General features: G+C 42.7%; 1 protein-coding gene across 1 annotated transcript in view; it reads right to left on the bottom strand.

Moving 5' to 3' along the window:
• The window catches only part of Plekhb2 (pleckstrin homology domain containing B2), a 90,623-nt gene that overhangs the window by 75,908 nt on the left and 308 nt on the right, over positions 1 to 14,407 (bottom strand). Inside the window, exon 2 of the mRNA XM_023718770.1 lies at positions 2,637 to 2,681. The gene's annotated coding sequence lies outside the window, so the exon portion shown is untranslated. The remainder of the gene's footprint in view (positions 1 to 2,636; positions 2,682 to 14,407) is intronic.

Genomic DNA, 14,407 nt, shown 5'->3' with positions numbered 1-14,407 from the left:
AAATAAATAAAAAAAAAAAAAAGAATCACATTGTCATTGAAAAAGAAAGTGGCCATCCAAAGAGAGTAAAAGGTCTAGGGATGGCAAGCATGATAGTCTTAGTGCTTGCCCTGCGAAGGGGAACAATTTACAATGCTGCCATCATGACCAGTGTGTCCACTCTGGGTAATATGGCCAAATAAATGGGCAAACTTGAAGAACTCAACTGCTTCTCTAGATTATCTACTCTGGCCTCTGCCATCAGGCCAGGTTAGTTCTAATCTGGCTGGACAAGGGCATCTGTGTAATAGCTAATCATTCTCATTGCTCCTGGATTAATAAAATCGGTCAGACAGAAAAAGGACCCACAACATACTTAACCAAGGTACCTGACTTAGGGGCCTTTCCCAGCTGCTACAAAATCTGTGGACCACATCAAGGGGATATGGCCTTCCCCGTCCTCCTGGCTACTGCTACTCTTAGGTCAATTTTTGTTTCAACTTTTCTCTTTTTTGTTCCCTCAACTTCTTTGCAGGCTCTGTGTCCTCCCATCATGTAACTGTAAACCTGGAGATGACCTTGAAAACTAAAGGTTCCCAGCTGGAGCCAGCAAAAGAATACTTCCAAGGAGCCCTGAACAATGCACCACAACAGACTTCAGAGTCTGCCCTGCCCTGCCTCTCTCCGGCAGAAGTAGCTAGCGAATTTCACTGTCATAGTCTGAAGACTCAGGAGCTTCTATTTCTTGGCAGTGTAGGCAAATGGTGATGAGTGGTGGGGGAAATGGTCCTGGGGAGCTGAGTTAGGGGAACAGTGTTTTCACCCTGCAAAGGTTAGTGGCTTAACTGCCTCTCTGGCAAGTGCAAGGTCCTGAGTACCATAAAACAACAACAAAAACAAAAAAGTCCTCCCTGAGGTACCCAAAAGGTAGGAAAATTAAGAAGAACCGAGGAGACTTTCTCTCTTCATTCATACCTACGCAAGACCAGTGGGGACACTCTATTGGCAGAAAGCAGGGTGAATTAGTGGAAAGAGAAGCAGCAGGATCCATTCACATGCTTGCAAGCAATCTGGCCTTCTCTTAGGGGTACTCTTTCCTATTCTGCAATAAACTACTTTCTGTAAACTAAAACTCTGCTTCAGTGTGGTCTCTCACTATTCAAAGTGGCTGTGTGAAATCTTCTTAGGCCACCAAGAAACAGAAAAATTCAGGTTATAACTACATCTATGGACAATTTACACTACATTGTGGTCCAAGAAGGCAGGCTTGCCTTCATACAAGGTTATAGTGGAACCTAAGGAGAGAGGCAGAGGCAATCCAAAGAACAGCAAAAAACACCTCCTCCAGTTCTCAGTAAGGGGAGGATATTGACTATGGGGAGCTAAGGGCCTCAAAACCCAAGCAGGTAGAGCGTGGTGGAGCATGCCTATAATCCCAGCACTCAGGAGGCTGAGGCATGAGGACTGCTATGAGTTTAGCTCAGCCTGGGCTACATAGAAAGACCCTGTCTCAAAATAAAATAAAATAGGGGCTGGTAAGATGGCTCAGTGGTCCAAAGCACCTACTTAGAACAAGCTTAGCAAAACACAGGGACCATGGTTCAATCCCCCAGCACCACATGCCAGCCAGCCCCGCCCCCTGGTGGGCTGAGCTGGCCACACACACACATACACACACACAAATTAAAAAAAAAAGAGGTTCTGGGTTGTTTTGGTTTGTTTTTGGAAACAAAGTCTTGCTGTGTAATTCAGGCTGGGCTTGAACTCACTAGGTAACCCAGGCTGCCTCAAACTTATGGTGACCCTCCTGCCTCACACCCCTGGGATTACAAATGTGTACCACCATACCTGTTAACCAATCACTGTTTTAAGGCATGTAGTTAACTCTTCATCACTAGCCTCAATTTTAAGTTGTGAATGTGTCTTTCGAATGCAATTCATGTCTCGTATTATACAATGCGTGCTTCAACTTTTTGTGCTAGAATCAATATACTAGCGCCTTTCTCCTTAACTCTGCTCTTTCTAGAGCAGCAGAATGATCTCTCTGTTCTTTCCTTAACTCATAAGACTACGCCCACTTGAAGTGGCATCCGCAGAGATAAGAACAGTGAGTACAGTGTATCAAAAATTGGCCCATGAAGACAAATCTAGGAAAGCAGATCTCAATCCCCCAAGTAAACAATTAAATCTCTTCCCTAGATTCACTTCTGGAGAAAAAAAGTTTGGCTTTTGATGAATTCATATCCACAGGTCAGGTCTTCCTCCATATAATTAGAAAAGGCTCCAGTATTTCAGCTGAGTCACTGCTCAGTCCTCAGATCAGACATATGCCAAGCCAAAGAAAACTGTCCCTCGAGGCCAATACAATAGTACTAGGTGTTTGGCAAGACCCTGGAACCTCAAGTCAATCATAAAATATGCTAATGAGAAAGACACAGTGAAAAGGACTGCCACTGTTTCCTGGTACCCATAAACTCAGCAACCAAGGGGTTCCTTGTGTGCAGAAAGATAATTAACAGTTCTAAAACTTCCCAAAAGGAAATTTAAGGCAGCAACACAGTAACATTCTATGATTTGTTTTTGATCTGTTTCAGCAAAAAGAACTAAAGATGTTCCCCCAAGCCACCCTAAATGCAGACCCAGGTGCCCATACTCACTCTGTCGCAGCAACCATCCACTCTTGATGAACGCCATCTGTTTACCTACAGGACAAGAAACAAGTAGGTTCAAATTACAGCCAGGAAGAGAAGGGTTCATCTGGTTCGTCTCACCTTTGTCCTCTTCAGTGTAAACAAAAGAATAGCCCAAAGCCAATGGACCTTATTAGTTACCCTAATCCTAGTCTAGGTTTCAGCCTCATCACCCACCTTGCCAGGTCTACCAGACAGGCAGCAGTCCTGGTGTTGCAGCAACTGAAAAGACAGAAATAATACAGGCAGTCAGACAGGGATGGCTGGGCAGGACGGAGCCAGTATGGAAGACCAGACACCTTGCAACTATGGGAGACAGGCACCTCCACTGTGGGTCAAACCTCCAAAGGATTAAACAAATGTACCCACATAGCATAGTATCAATCCTTCTCCTTGAAAAAGCCAGGGAGAGACACTAACCCAAACTCCAACAGGAAAAGCCTCTGCTCTGTATTCCTGCCTACTTGCAACATGACTTGTTTCCCAATCTTAATGGTTGACCATAGTTTTGTCCCACCACATGCCTACCTTGTGAGTGCCCATCTTTCCCACCTTGGACTCACCTCACCTGGTGGTTTTGCTCTATAAAAATCCCTAAAAAGGGCAGGTTCCTTGGCAACCCACTTGGTCCCCTTCTCTTGGGCAGAAGTTTACTTCCCCTCAATAAATATATTCTGCTCTTAACCTCCATTGTTCCTAAAATTCATTCTTCGGTTTTTGAGACTATAAACTCATCCCAGATGTCTTTCGGGTTGGGAGTTTCTTTCCCCTATGTCACTGGGACACTAAGGTTTAGCTCTGATGAGGACACATGCAGGAGCTGGTGTTCAGCTGGCTCATGCTTTGTTCTCTGCTTGTCTAACCAGGCTGACCTGGTGCAGTCAACCACCCTACACAGGTGTCAGCAAGCTGGGCAGTCACGTTTAAAAAGCAGCAGTCAAGAAGCCAGGCATGGTGGCATATGCCTGGCAATTGGGAGGCTGAGGCAGGACTGCAGTGAGTTCAAAGCCAGTCTGAGCTACAAAGTGAATGCAAGTCCAGCTTGAATTATAGATTGATACCCTGAACCAAAAAACAAAAGAAAAAGCTTGAAAAATCTAATTTCATTAAAATATTGGTGGACAGGAGAAAAAGAATGACTAATGACATAGCAGGGGACAAAAAAATGACAACAATGAGCATATTTCCTCCTCTTAAAAAGTTCACATGGGGCTGGTGAGATGGCTCAGTGGTCTAAAGCACCTACCTAGAACAAGCTAAGCTAAGCAAAGTACAGGGACCGCGGTTCAATCCCCCAGCACCACATGCCAGCCAGCTTCACCCCCTGGTGGGCTGAGCTGCCCCCCCCACACACACAAATAAACAAATAAATTTTAAAAGTCCCTGGAAGAGACAGCTTCCCAGGGAACTACCCGCTTGGGCCCCCCTCCTGTCCCTCTCTTGGACAGGAGCTTTAAAAAAAAAAAAAAAAAAGTTCACATATACCATAAAGGATAATCATTCACAGACACACACACAAAAAATCCTCATAAAAGGATACTCTCAATTCAAAGTTAAGCTTCTGGGGACCGGGGAGATGGCTCAGTAGAATAAGCGCTTCCCTGGCAAGCTCAAGGGACTGAGTTCAATCCCCGGTTCCGCCAAAAAAAAAAAAAATCAGTCAAACTAATATGAAGCTAATTTCACCTATCTGACAGGGACAAAAACATATTACAATATTCCTGAAGGGAAATTTGACAAAATCTGTCAAAATTTTAAGTTTCTACCCAATAATTTTATCACTAGTAATTTGCCTTGTTGACACATCTGCAAAGGCTCAACATTTATGTACAAAAACATTTACATAAATGTAATGTCATGCTTCTCACACACACACAAAAAGGGAAAGCCTAAAGTAGTGATATGAGTCAGAAGTTTACTATACCAAGTGAGCAAGGAACGAAGAACAGAACCTATAGAAACTGGCTCCTTACAAGCCCCGCAAGCTGGAGACAAGGTAGGAGCAGATTTCTTTTTTTCTTTTTTTTTTAATTTAATTTAATTTAATTTTTTTCCATAATTTTATTGAGAAATAAATAGCAATGAGACAGTTTTAAATCGAATTGGTAGGACAGTTCTAATAATTAACACATTGCATACAGCCTTCCTAGTGGTTGTTATATAAGATACAGACATGATATCTTATTTACAAACACTATTATAATAAATGCCTCTATTCCTTGAATTAAGAGAATGTAGCTATATATCTACCCTAACCATTTTGAATACACAGATACAAAATGGTCATTCATCTATATCCCCTTCTTTGTTTAGTTCCATCACTTAAATATTATAGGTGTGTGAACTCAGCAAAATATTCCAAAATAGTCCAGTAGTCCATAATAGTATTGGGTCTTCCACTTGACTGTCAATGTCAGAAGTTGTTGACTTGAGTCCCCTACAGCTCAACATAACAACATGGCTTTATTTCTGGTACTTCATTTTTATACTTTTCTGCTGGACGGTTAAAACCAAAATAAAGCAAGACCTATGTAACAAGAATTGTTACAAAAAAAAAAAAAAAGAAGAAGAAGAATTGTAGCTTTTGGATCTGATAAGGTCAGTCAAATCCCCTCAGGATTTATTCTGAGACACTATACCTCAGATTGTAGATCCTTTGTCAGTGTCAGCCATGTGGGTGAGTCACGGCCATTGCTTGGCCAATTCGCTCTCTGTGAAAGCCTGAGAGAATGTTTTCTCTCCATGTGACTCTCCTTAGGCACACTCTATATCATCGATCACTTTCCTCTTTGGCCCCATAATCTTGATCAGAAAATCTGGGACATTACTGAGTTACATAACATTACAGTACAAGTTCTCTGAGTCCTAACTAACCTTGGAAGACTAGGGCCAAAATGTTGGCTTTCCCTGCGGCCCTCCTTTTTCCCAATTTTTGGTCTGCAAACTTAGGTTGTTAACCCTCCAGAAGAGAAGCTTATTGTTATTATCATATAACCTAGGCTGTTGAGCTTAACCTCACTATCTGTCTGAATATCAAACATCTTAGGCATAACATGGAACAGGTGTTTTTCATAAAGTATTGATATGTTCAACTTTAAGTCCCTACAGAATATGACCAAAAAAATTTTTTAATTAAAATATATTTAAAAAATAGGAATAAAGAATTATGTTTATACAGAAATCTAACCATATATAGCACTGTAGCAGGACAGTTCTACAACACTCCTTTTCCTGTCTCCTGCCTTCATTCACCCCCCCCTTCCTTTTTAAACAATCATCGACCCAAGAGACAGCACGGCAGCATCTGGCATGTCATGACAAGCAGCATGTATTCAGAAGACCAGAATGACAGGCACTCCAAGCATGAACCTATTACAAATTGCCATCTTCAGTGCAGTTGTTTAGATCACAGGTGTCGGTATATATATTTAGTCAGGGTGAGAATCCTTCCAATTAACTGCTAGATTTGAAAATCTTCTGAAGATCCGCAGGATCATTGCCTTACCCATCTTTACATATAACACAATTAAAAGGAAAGCAAGAACTTGAGGACTAGACAATGAAGAGAGAGCAAGGAGAAGAGCTAGGAAACATGACAGAGGCAAGTAGCAGATTTGTGGAAGCAGCGCCCTGTCTGATCTTTGTTCCTGGGAAGTTACCAACCAGTGGAATGTAAACTATAGTTGGTGAATGCTGGAAGGCAATATGGATAGCAGTTTGTTGACACCAAAGTAGTCGTGCACATTCCTTTGCGTGCCTTTAGCCCTCCATAAATGTAGATGTTTTGGTGGCTCTGGGCTCACTTAGAGACTAATCTCAGTGAGATCCCTGAACATATATTCATCAGGGTCCTTCTAGTGGTTTCTTTCGTGGCATCCAACCTGGGACACAGAAGATGACCAAGGGTGACTTAAGAGAGGCTTGAACGCATGGGAAAAGTATGCCCAGAGTAGGTGAGACCACTGGGAAAAGCCCAGAGTAATGGGAAACTCGGCTTCAGTAGAAAATGTTTACTTGGATGTTACTCAAAGGAGCAGATGTAAAAGTGAAACTAGAGTTTCAAGAAACTATTTTCACTTATTAAAAGGCATTATTATTGGTTGAAACCTAAGGGAAAGGCTGCTTTAAACGTAAAAGTTTAAAAACAAGTTATGAGAACAATGCATCATGCTCCTCAAAATGGGAACCAATTCCTCTTCACATTTGGTCTCTTCGTAGATTAATTTCCTTAGCTTTGGAACCACTGCATTCAGACTCAGAAGAGTTCAAGAAATGTTTGCAAAGGTCAGTTTCAGATGCTGATATCGCTAAACCTCAAGAGCAACTTCTGCACAAATATGAATCTGCACAAGACCTTTTTAAGACTTCTGACTCCCTCACTCTCAAATGCGGATGCTAGAATAGAAAAAAGGACAAAAATTGGACAGGGGGCCTCTGTGGTGCATAATTATGATAAAGTTGCACGCACACCCCCAGGACTTCCTACATGAAGGTGTAGCCCCAGCATACTGAAAGGGTCGGATCTTTAAATTTCTCAATGCGCTACGGTGGGGATGAGTCTGACAAACCAGATCCTAAAAGGACATTTATGGCATTGCAAGCCATCTCCTCAGAATTTGAGGATTTGGAGGATGTAGAACAAAAGGAAACTAAGAATGAAATAAGTGAGCTGTGAGCAGAGGTAAGGCCATTATTGTACTTGCTTTCTAAATTGCTTGAAAAATGGATGTCTCTCCTCCTGTAGTCCCCGAGTTCAAAAAAATTCAGCCCCTACTGCCATCTTTTAACAATTGTTTCTCCATATGAAGAGAAAAAGCCCCCATAAAAGTTTATGCAAGTGTGATATCTCAGCCAAAGAAAAACACTGGAAACAGATTGCCAAGAGACGCAGGTTGTCCTCTCTGAGAGCTTCTACTTCCAAGTTTGAGTCCAGTCAAAAGTAAAACACATAACAAATAAATTAGATCTCACCTTACAAAAAAAAAGTCCTATGAACATCCTTAGGCCCCCGGGTAATCTTCACCCAGCTCAGACAGTCCCCAGCTGAGACAGGATGGAAGCAAGGGCAAGACGTGTGTGCACTGTGTCCACTGACATCCCTGCTCATACTCCATGGTGAGATATTATGGTTTCTTATCTAAATGTCCTCCCCCAAAGCCTCATGCACCTATAGGTGGCATTTTTTGGGAGGTGACCAGATCAACGTGGTACTGGATTAGTTCACAATGGGCTTATAGTTGGGTGTGATGCTGGGAGGTGAAGCCTGATGGGAAGAGGTAGGTCTCTGTGGGATATGTCCTGGAGACTCTACATACATATCTCATCCTCCAGCCCTAAGCACATACTACCTCTGGCCTGCCATGCCAGGAACTATTTCTCTTCCACCATGCACCCACACGCTGCCTTGAATGGAGGTGCCAACTGTGGGCTGAAAGCTCTACAAATTGCAAGCTAAACAGACCTTTCCTCCTTTAACTTGTAGGTGTCAGGTACTTTGTCCCAGCTACAAGAAAATAATACGCAGTAGCACCACCAGAGGACACTACTCACCTCAGCAGCAACGTGCCCTGGCCTCTGGGTCCCAATCCTAAGCAACATGTGACACAATCTGAACCCTCCACACTAGGCAAAACAACTAAGATACACTAAGGACAACAAGACCTTAAGTGAGCTGCTGCAATCAGCTGCTCCTCAAATGACCATCTCACCTAGATGAGACTGCAGCTAAACTTTTCTATACCACTGTCCCCAGCCAGAGTCCTCCAAAGCATCCTAAACTTTCCCTCACAACAAAGCAAAGGGACAGAGCGCTGCCTGTCATTCTACTTCTCTCAGCCCCTAAGACACTCACATGCTACCACCTCACAATGGTCTTTGTTTTTTGTTGGTTTTTTTTTTTTTTTTTTTTTTTTGTGGGACCGGGGATTGAACTCAGGCCCTTGCGCTTGCCAGGCAAGCGCTTATTCTACTGAGCCATCTCCCCGGCCCCCTTTGCAATGGTCTTAGAACCTGCAAGTCTGCCCTGCCTTCTGGTTACCCAAGAAAAGAGAGAAGAAGGAACAGTTTAAATATCCTTCTTCTCAATTGCTTCTTAAAAGAATGCCTATGTCTTGTCACTAAACACTATAATTTACAAGAAATTTTCAAAGGGTGAAAACCCAAGAGTGAAATTAAAATGCAGATCCAAGACAAAAAGACATGGCAGTAATGTCAACTTCACCTATGGTGACTGCCTTGTATTTCCAAGTAGCAATGATTTATGAGAAACACAACAGCAACTACTATTCTTCTTGAAATGCAACTAAAATGAAAGTCAAGTTGGAAACATGGCACTAAATAAAACAAAGAAAATGGCAACAGAAACAGCAGAAGATACAAAACAGATGAAATGCTAATCTTCTGAAAGTTCTTTATCAAGTAGATAAGCGTAACCAACCTCAGATTTGGCTTGTCATATGCTAAATGGGAGGAAAAAAGTGCCAAGTTAGCTCCTGCCATAGAATACTGGAAAGAAAGAGAAACTGGAAGGTAATTCTAAATATTTATTTATTTATTTATTGTGTGTGGCCAGCTCAGCCCACCAGGGGGCGGGCGGGCTGGCATGTGGTGCTGGGGGATTGAACCGAGGTCCCTGTGCTTTGCTTGGCTTATCTTGTTCTAAGTAGGTGCTTTAGACCACTGAGCCATCTCACCAGCCCTGGAAGGTAATTCTAAAGGTGAGACAGAGAAACACTAATAAGAGAATTTACTAAAAGCCTATTAAAAGAACCCCTAGGCAGCCTCCCATGATCCTAACGTAGACAGCTCTAGGTTTGGGCACACAGGCACAGGTAGGAAAATGGGCAATGTCACACCTAGGGGAGAAATACAGAATATAAAGGCCTTGAGCTCCCACTCCCTTTCTTCACTCCACTCCTCGGCTGGACACCAGACAGGGCCTGGCCAATGGCACAGCCTAAAGGGAAGGGCAGATAAGGATTCTTAAAAGCTAGTCTGTTTTCTTCTTCAGGGAAGTTTACCAGGTGGTAAACCTTAAACAAATGCAAGACTTTCTATCAGTTTTTAGTACCTCTCCCTTAAATAGGACAGTGATCAAGCACCACACACCATGTGAGGAAGGCCTAGACCAGGAACAGCGAACCTTCTACAGCTTTCCATGATATGAAGCGGGGAAAGGGGACACAACATACTACACAAGAATCAGATACAATACAGGCACTAAAGGAAACCTTTGGGGGAAAAAAAAAAAAAAATTATCATCAAGAAATTATACACAGTCCTCAAAAATCAAAAATAAAATGTTCTAAAATATAAACATTTAGAGCTCTCAATTACAAATACTCTAACAGAGACTCAACACAGCTGGGAATGTGGCACAGTGGTACAGCCCAAGCACTCACACATAGAAGGCCTGAGTTCAACCCTCAGCACAGCCCAAGACAAAAATAAAACTAAAAAATCAGTAAGTCTTTCTCTAAAAGAATAGGAGAAACTGGGGGGAGGAGGGCGAGTGGAAAATAAGTACAAATGTAGAATATTAAATACCCTGCTTAGGACTGGGCATGTACTTAGCATGACCAAGGCCCTAGGTTCAATGCCTAACACAAAAGAAAAAACAAATCACACCTCCATCAACAGTGATGTTATCTACTTTATCTAGAAAAGAAGTCAAATAATTTATCAGGCCAGCTAAGCACCTCCTTTGGCCAGCACAGGGACCAGGGTTCGATCCCTGCTGCCTCACAACACACTCACCCTGGCCCCAGCACACGCTGAGCAAGATCAGTCTGTGAGTGGGGGCATGCACCTGTAATCCCAGCACTGGGGAGATGGAAAACAGAAGGATCACAATGAGTCTGAACTGCTCCTGACACCCTGTACCAAATACGTAAATGAAATAATAATAATAATTTATTTTCAAATATACCATAACCAAAACTAAAATCTAGATGAAACCTACATGCTTATACTTTTCTTCTTAGGGTTGTTTTTTCTTTTAAATTGGGGAAACAGCAGATTAAAGTGCCTGCAAGCAGGCTCAGGGGCCCGAGGGTTTGATCCCCAGACCTGCTATGCTGGCCCCACCCGAGGCACACTGAGACAGAGACTGGGTGTGGTGGCATGTGCCTGTAATCCCAGCACTTGGGAGGCTGTAAACAGGAGAATCACTACAAGTCCAATCTAATACTGAGACCCTGAACACTCTGTAGACCCTTCCCTAAAATACAGAATAAAAAAATAAAATAAATTGGGGGAAGAACTTAGTATTTGGCAACAGATAGTCAAAGTATGACATGATCACATGCTGTTAGAAATTTGAAAAGCCTAAGCCTAATGAGTATGAGCTTAGCAATAAAAAGTCCAGTGTTCAGATTCTGGCTCGCTTATTTACTGATTTTGTTTTTGTCTTGGGCTATGCCGGGCACTGGCAGGCACTCTATGTATGTGTGCTTGCTGTACTGCATTCCCAGCTCTCTTGAAATTTTAGTTGTGGTTATCATTTTGAATCTTGGGGAAGCTATTTAAATTTTTCAAGCCTTAGATTTTTGATCTGTAAAATGAGAAACACTACCACCTACAGTCCTTGATTAGATGTTTTGAAAAAAGTGGGTGAAATACTACGTAATTGTATGGCATGGTGCCTTGACAACTACTAAAACTCAGCCCATGGAGTTGCTTCTACAGCAGTTACTACTACTGGTCATCATCCACTTGGCTAAAACTGCTCCATAACATTATGCAAGAAATATGTACATCAGGCTGCTTCTCACATGGCTTACAAGACAATATATTAAAATTAAATACTTGTGAGTCAAATTTTGAACATGCCAACCCTAGAAGAAAAAAAAGAAATACACAACCAAACTAGTCTCTAAAGAACAGAAATATGCCTATCTCTTTGCCTTGGTATGCTGAATTCCATAGCACTCTGTAGCTTATTTCAGCATTTTACTATTTATATTCTGGAACAGGATCTAATGCATTAAACTGAAACACCTCAGATAGTGGTGTCAGTCCTGCCATGGGTCTCCAAAGGATAAGACAAGCTACCTACACCATGCAAACAGCCACATTACTGTCACATCTTACGACCTATAGAAAGTTAGAAAATATAAACCATATTCAACAGTTCAGATTGTTTTAAATTTTTATTTTTTTTTTAAATTTGTGTGTGTGTGTGTGTGTGGCCAGCTCAGCCCTCCAGGGGGCGGGGCTGGCTGGCATGTGGTGCTGGGGGATTGAACCGCTGTCCCATTCTTTGCTAAGCTTGTTCTAAGTAGGTGCTTTAGACCACTGAGCCATCTCACCAGCCCTGTTTTAAATTTTATCCAAATCATTTTCACCAAACACCAGGAGAAAAGACTACCTTGTAATGTAACAGCTGTTAGCCTGAAACGGTTATACCTTCCTATCACTTTGGGCAAAGTATTAAAAACTATTTCTCAATTTTCTTCCCTGAATGACAAGACACAATTCATCATGATGTGTAAATGGACATGGCTAAAGAGCTGTGTGATCCAAAAAGAACTTTTAAAATTACACTACTTTGTTTGAAGAGCTCATCTTTAAAGTGACTCATTTTCAACTGACTCATTGTTTGTATCTCCGTTCCTTTAGAGTGATTAAACTTTAAACGTTGCTTCCTTACAAAGAGGAGGAAAATTCATCTGTCTCTGCTCAAGGTCAGATATAATTCAAAACCAGGGAGGGCAGAAGGAGTTAAAGCAGCACACAGGTCAGTTCAACTATGATGCTGGCCAGCTCCAGCTCCAGCTCCAGCTCCAGCTCCAGCAGCAGCAGCAAACTTAACAGCTCACCTAACACAAGCACCATCGCGCGGCAGACAAGCAAAGACCTTTACAGAGACCCAAGAGTTAGTTCCCATAATACACACAACAAAACATGATTCAGACGAATCTGTTTTCTTACATTTTAAGTATTTCTTTGGAAGTTTTGGTGGTTACTGATATTAATAAATCCTATAACCCCTTTTAGACATAAAGTAAGACAGCAAAACAATGGGGGCCAGGGAGATGGCCTGGAATATGCACTTCCCTGGAAACGGCAAGGCCCTGAGTTCAATCCCCAGTTCTGCCAAAAAAAAAAAAAAGCAAAACAATGGTGAAAGAAAATATTTACACAGGACTTGAAGCACGGCAAAGCTTTCTCAGCAAGTTGAGGAAAAACTTGTAACTTCCAAAGGAAGTGTAATGGGTTAACTCACATTTTAGGCATAAATCTTGTGCTTTCTGTTGTAAATGCATACCCACCCATTGTTTTAGATTGTTGAGTAAATAGTGGCTGTTACTGTAGTTTGCTAGATAAAAAATCCCTTTAAAACAAAGTTAGATTGCAGACAGGACTTTAAAAGGAAACTAAAAGAGTGTTAACTCCTTGTAACCTCCGGGCTATGCAAGGCTGCCTGCAGGTACTCAGGTGCAAATTAACCAAGAACTGAAACAAAAGCCTCAGGAAATCTAGCTTGAGTAGTGGTCACAATGATTCTAAAAGCATTATTGAGTACTGGTCACAATGATTCTAAAAGCATTAATCCGCATCAATAAATTTGTTTATCAAACTCAATGTGGTTTCAGAGTTTAAAACCCCTCCTTGCTTCCTGAGTAGGCCGCCTTTGGTTCTAGCCTGCGTGAGAGCAGATCGCGGGTCCTGAGCTCAATAATAAACGGCTTTCTAAATTCCAACCTGGCTGATCTGGTTCCTATTCTGAGCGACCCATAACAGGAAGTGTATCATTCTTCTCTAATGTTGGTTTTTTTTTGGGGGGGTGGGGGTAGCGGTACCAGGGATCAAACTCAGGACCTACGCAGGCGCTCATGCCGCGGAGCTGTAGCCCCGGCCCCTTTCTTCGCCAGTGTTGTACACATCTCATAAATTCACAACGCTTGAGATTATCTGAACGCCTAATGCCAGTGATGACTCCTCGTCGGCTCCTGGGACCTTTTCTTCAGCTTATTTCAACGAGCAACCGATCGCCTACCATACACTACTAACACCGTCTGCTAGGAAGACTCCTACAAAGCCCAGCTGGCTCTGGCCTCGACATCAGCAAGAATCAGAGTAAGAGATCACTGTCACAGTTTAAACACCAGACTCAAGAGAAGCGCGAACACCTGACCTGCTCAGAGGGCCTCTTCCCAAGCCCCAGGTTCAACCCCGCAGACACACCCAGTTAAACACTTGCTGGATTTCACCCGAGTCAGTCACCTCCTTCAGGGGTACTGCTGCCCTCAAAGGTCAGAGAAAACCAGTGCAACACGCCTCCCTCTTGCTTCTCCCTTTCCCAGTTCAGTGGAAGGCAGGAAACCAATGCTTCTCCACAAGCCGTCCAGCGGTGGCAGTGGAACAAGCCAATTTCTCGGAGTTGTCTGATAACACACCCAATTCTTTTCCTCTACCGACCTTGAAACACTGGAAATGTACTATTTACCCATCTAGGAAACACCCCTTCTATGTAAAACGCTCCAAGCCCGATATTTAAAAATAAAATTTAAAAAAATCTAGACAAAAATACAGATCTCTCGAGTTCTCAATCCCGTCGACTGACAAAAATCAAATGTTCTGAAAGACACAAAATCATATACAATCAGGTACCTAAAACAAAGACAGTCTGAGAACAGCGGCCAGGGGAAGCAAGGGCAGGCGCGGGCGGCCCGACCCGCCCGACCGCGGAGGACCGAGGCCGAGCGGAGGCGGACGCAGGGGCGGGCCGGGGCGGG

The sequence above is a fragment of the Octodon degus genome, unplaced genomic scaffold (assembly GCF_000260255.1).
Source record: "Octodon degus isolate 3935 unplaced genomic scaffold, OctDeg1.0 scaffold00062, whole genome shotgun sequence".
NCBI lineage: Eukaryota > Metazoa > Chordata > Mammalia > Rodentia > Octodontidae > Octodon > Octodon degus.
Note: the sequence above shows the minus strand (reverse complement) of the source record. Positions and strands in the feature narration are given on the sequence as shown.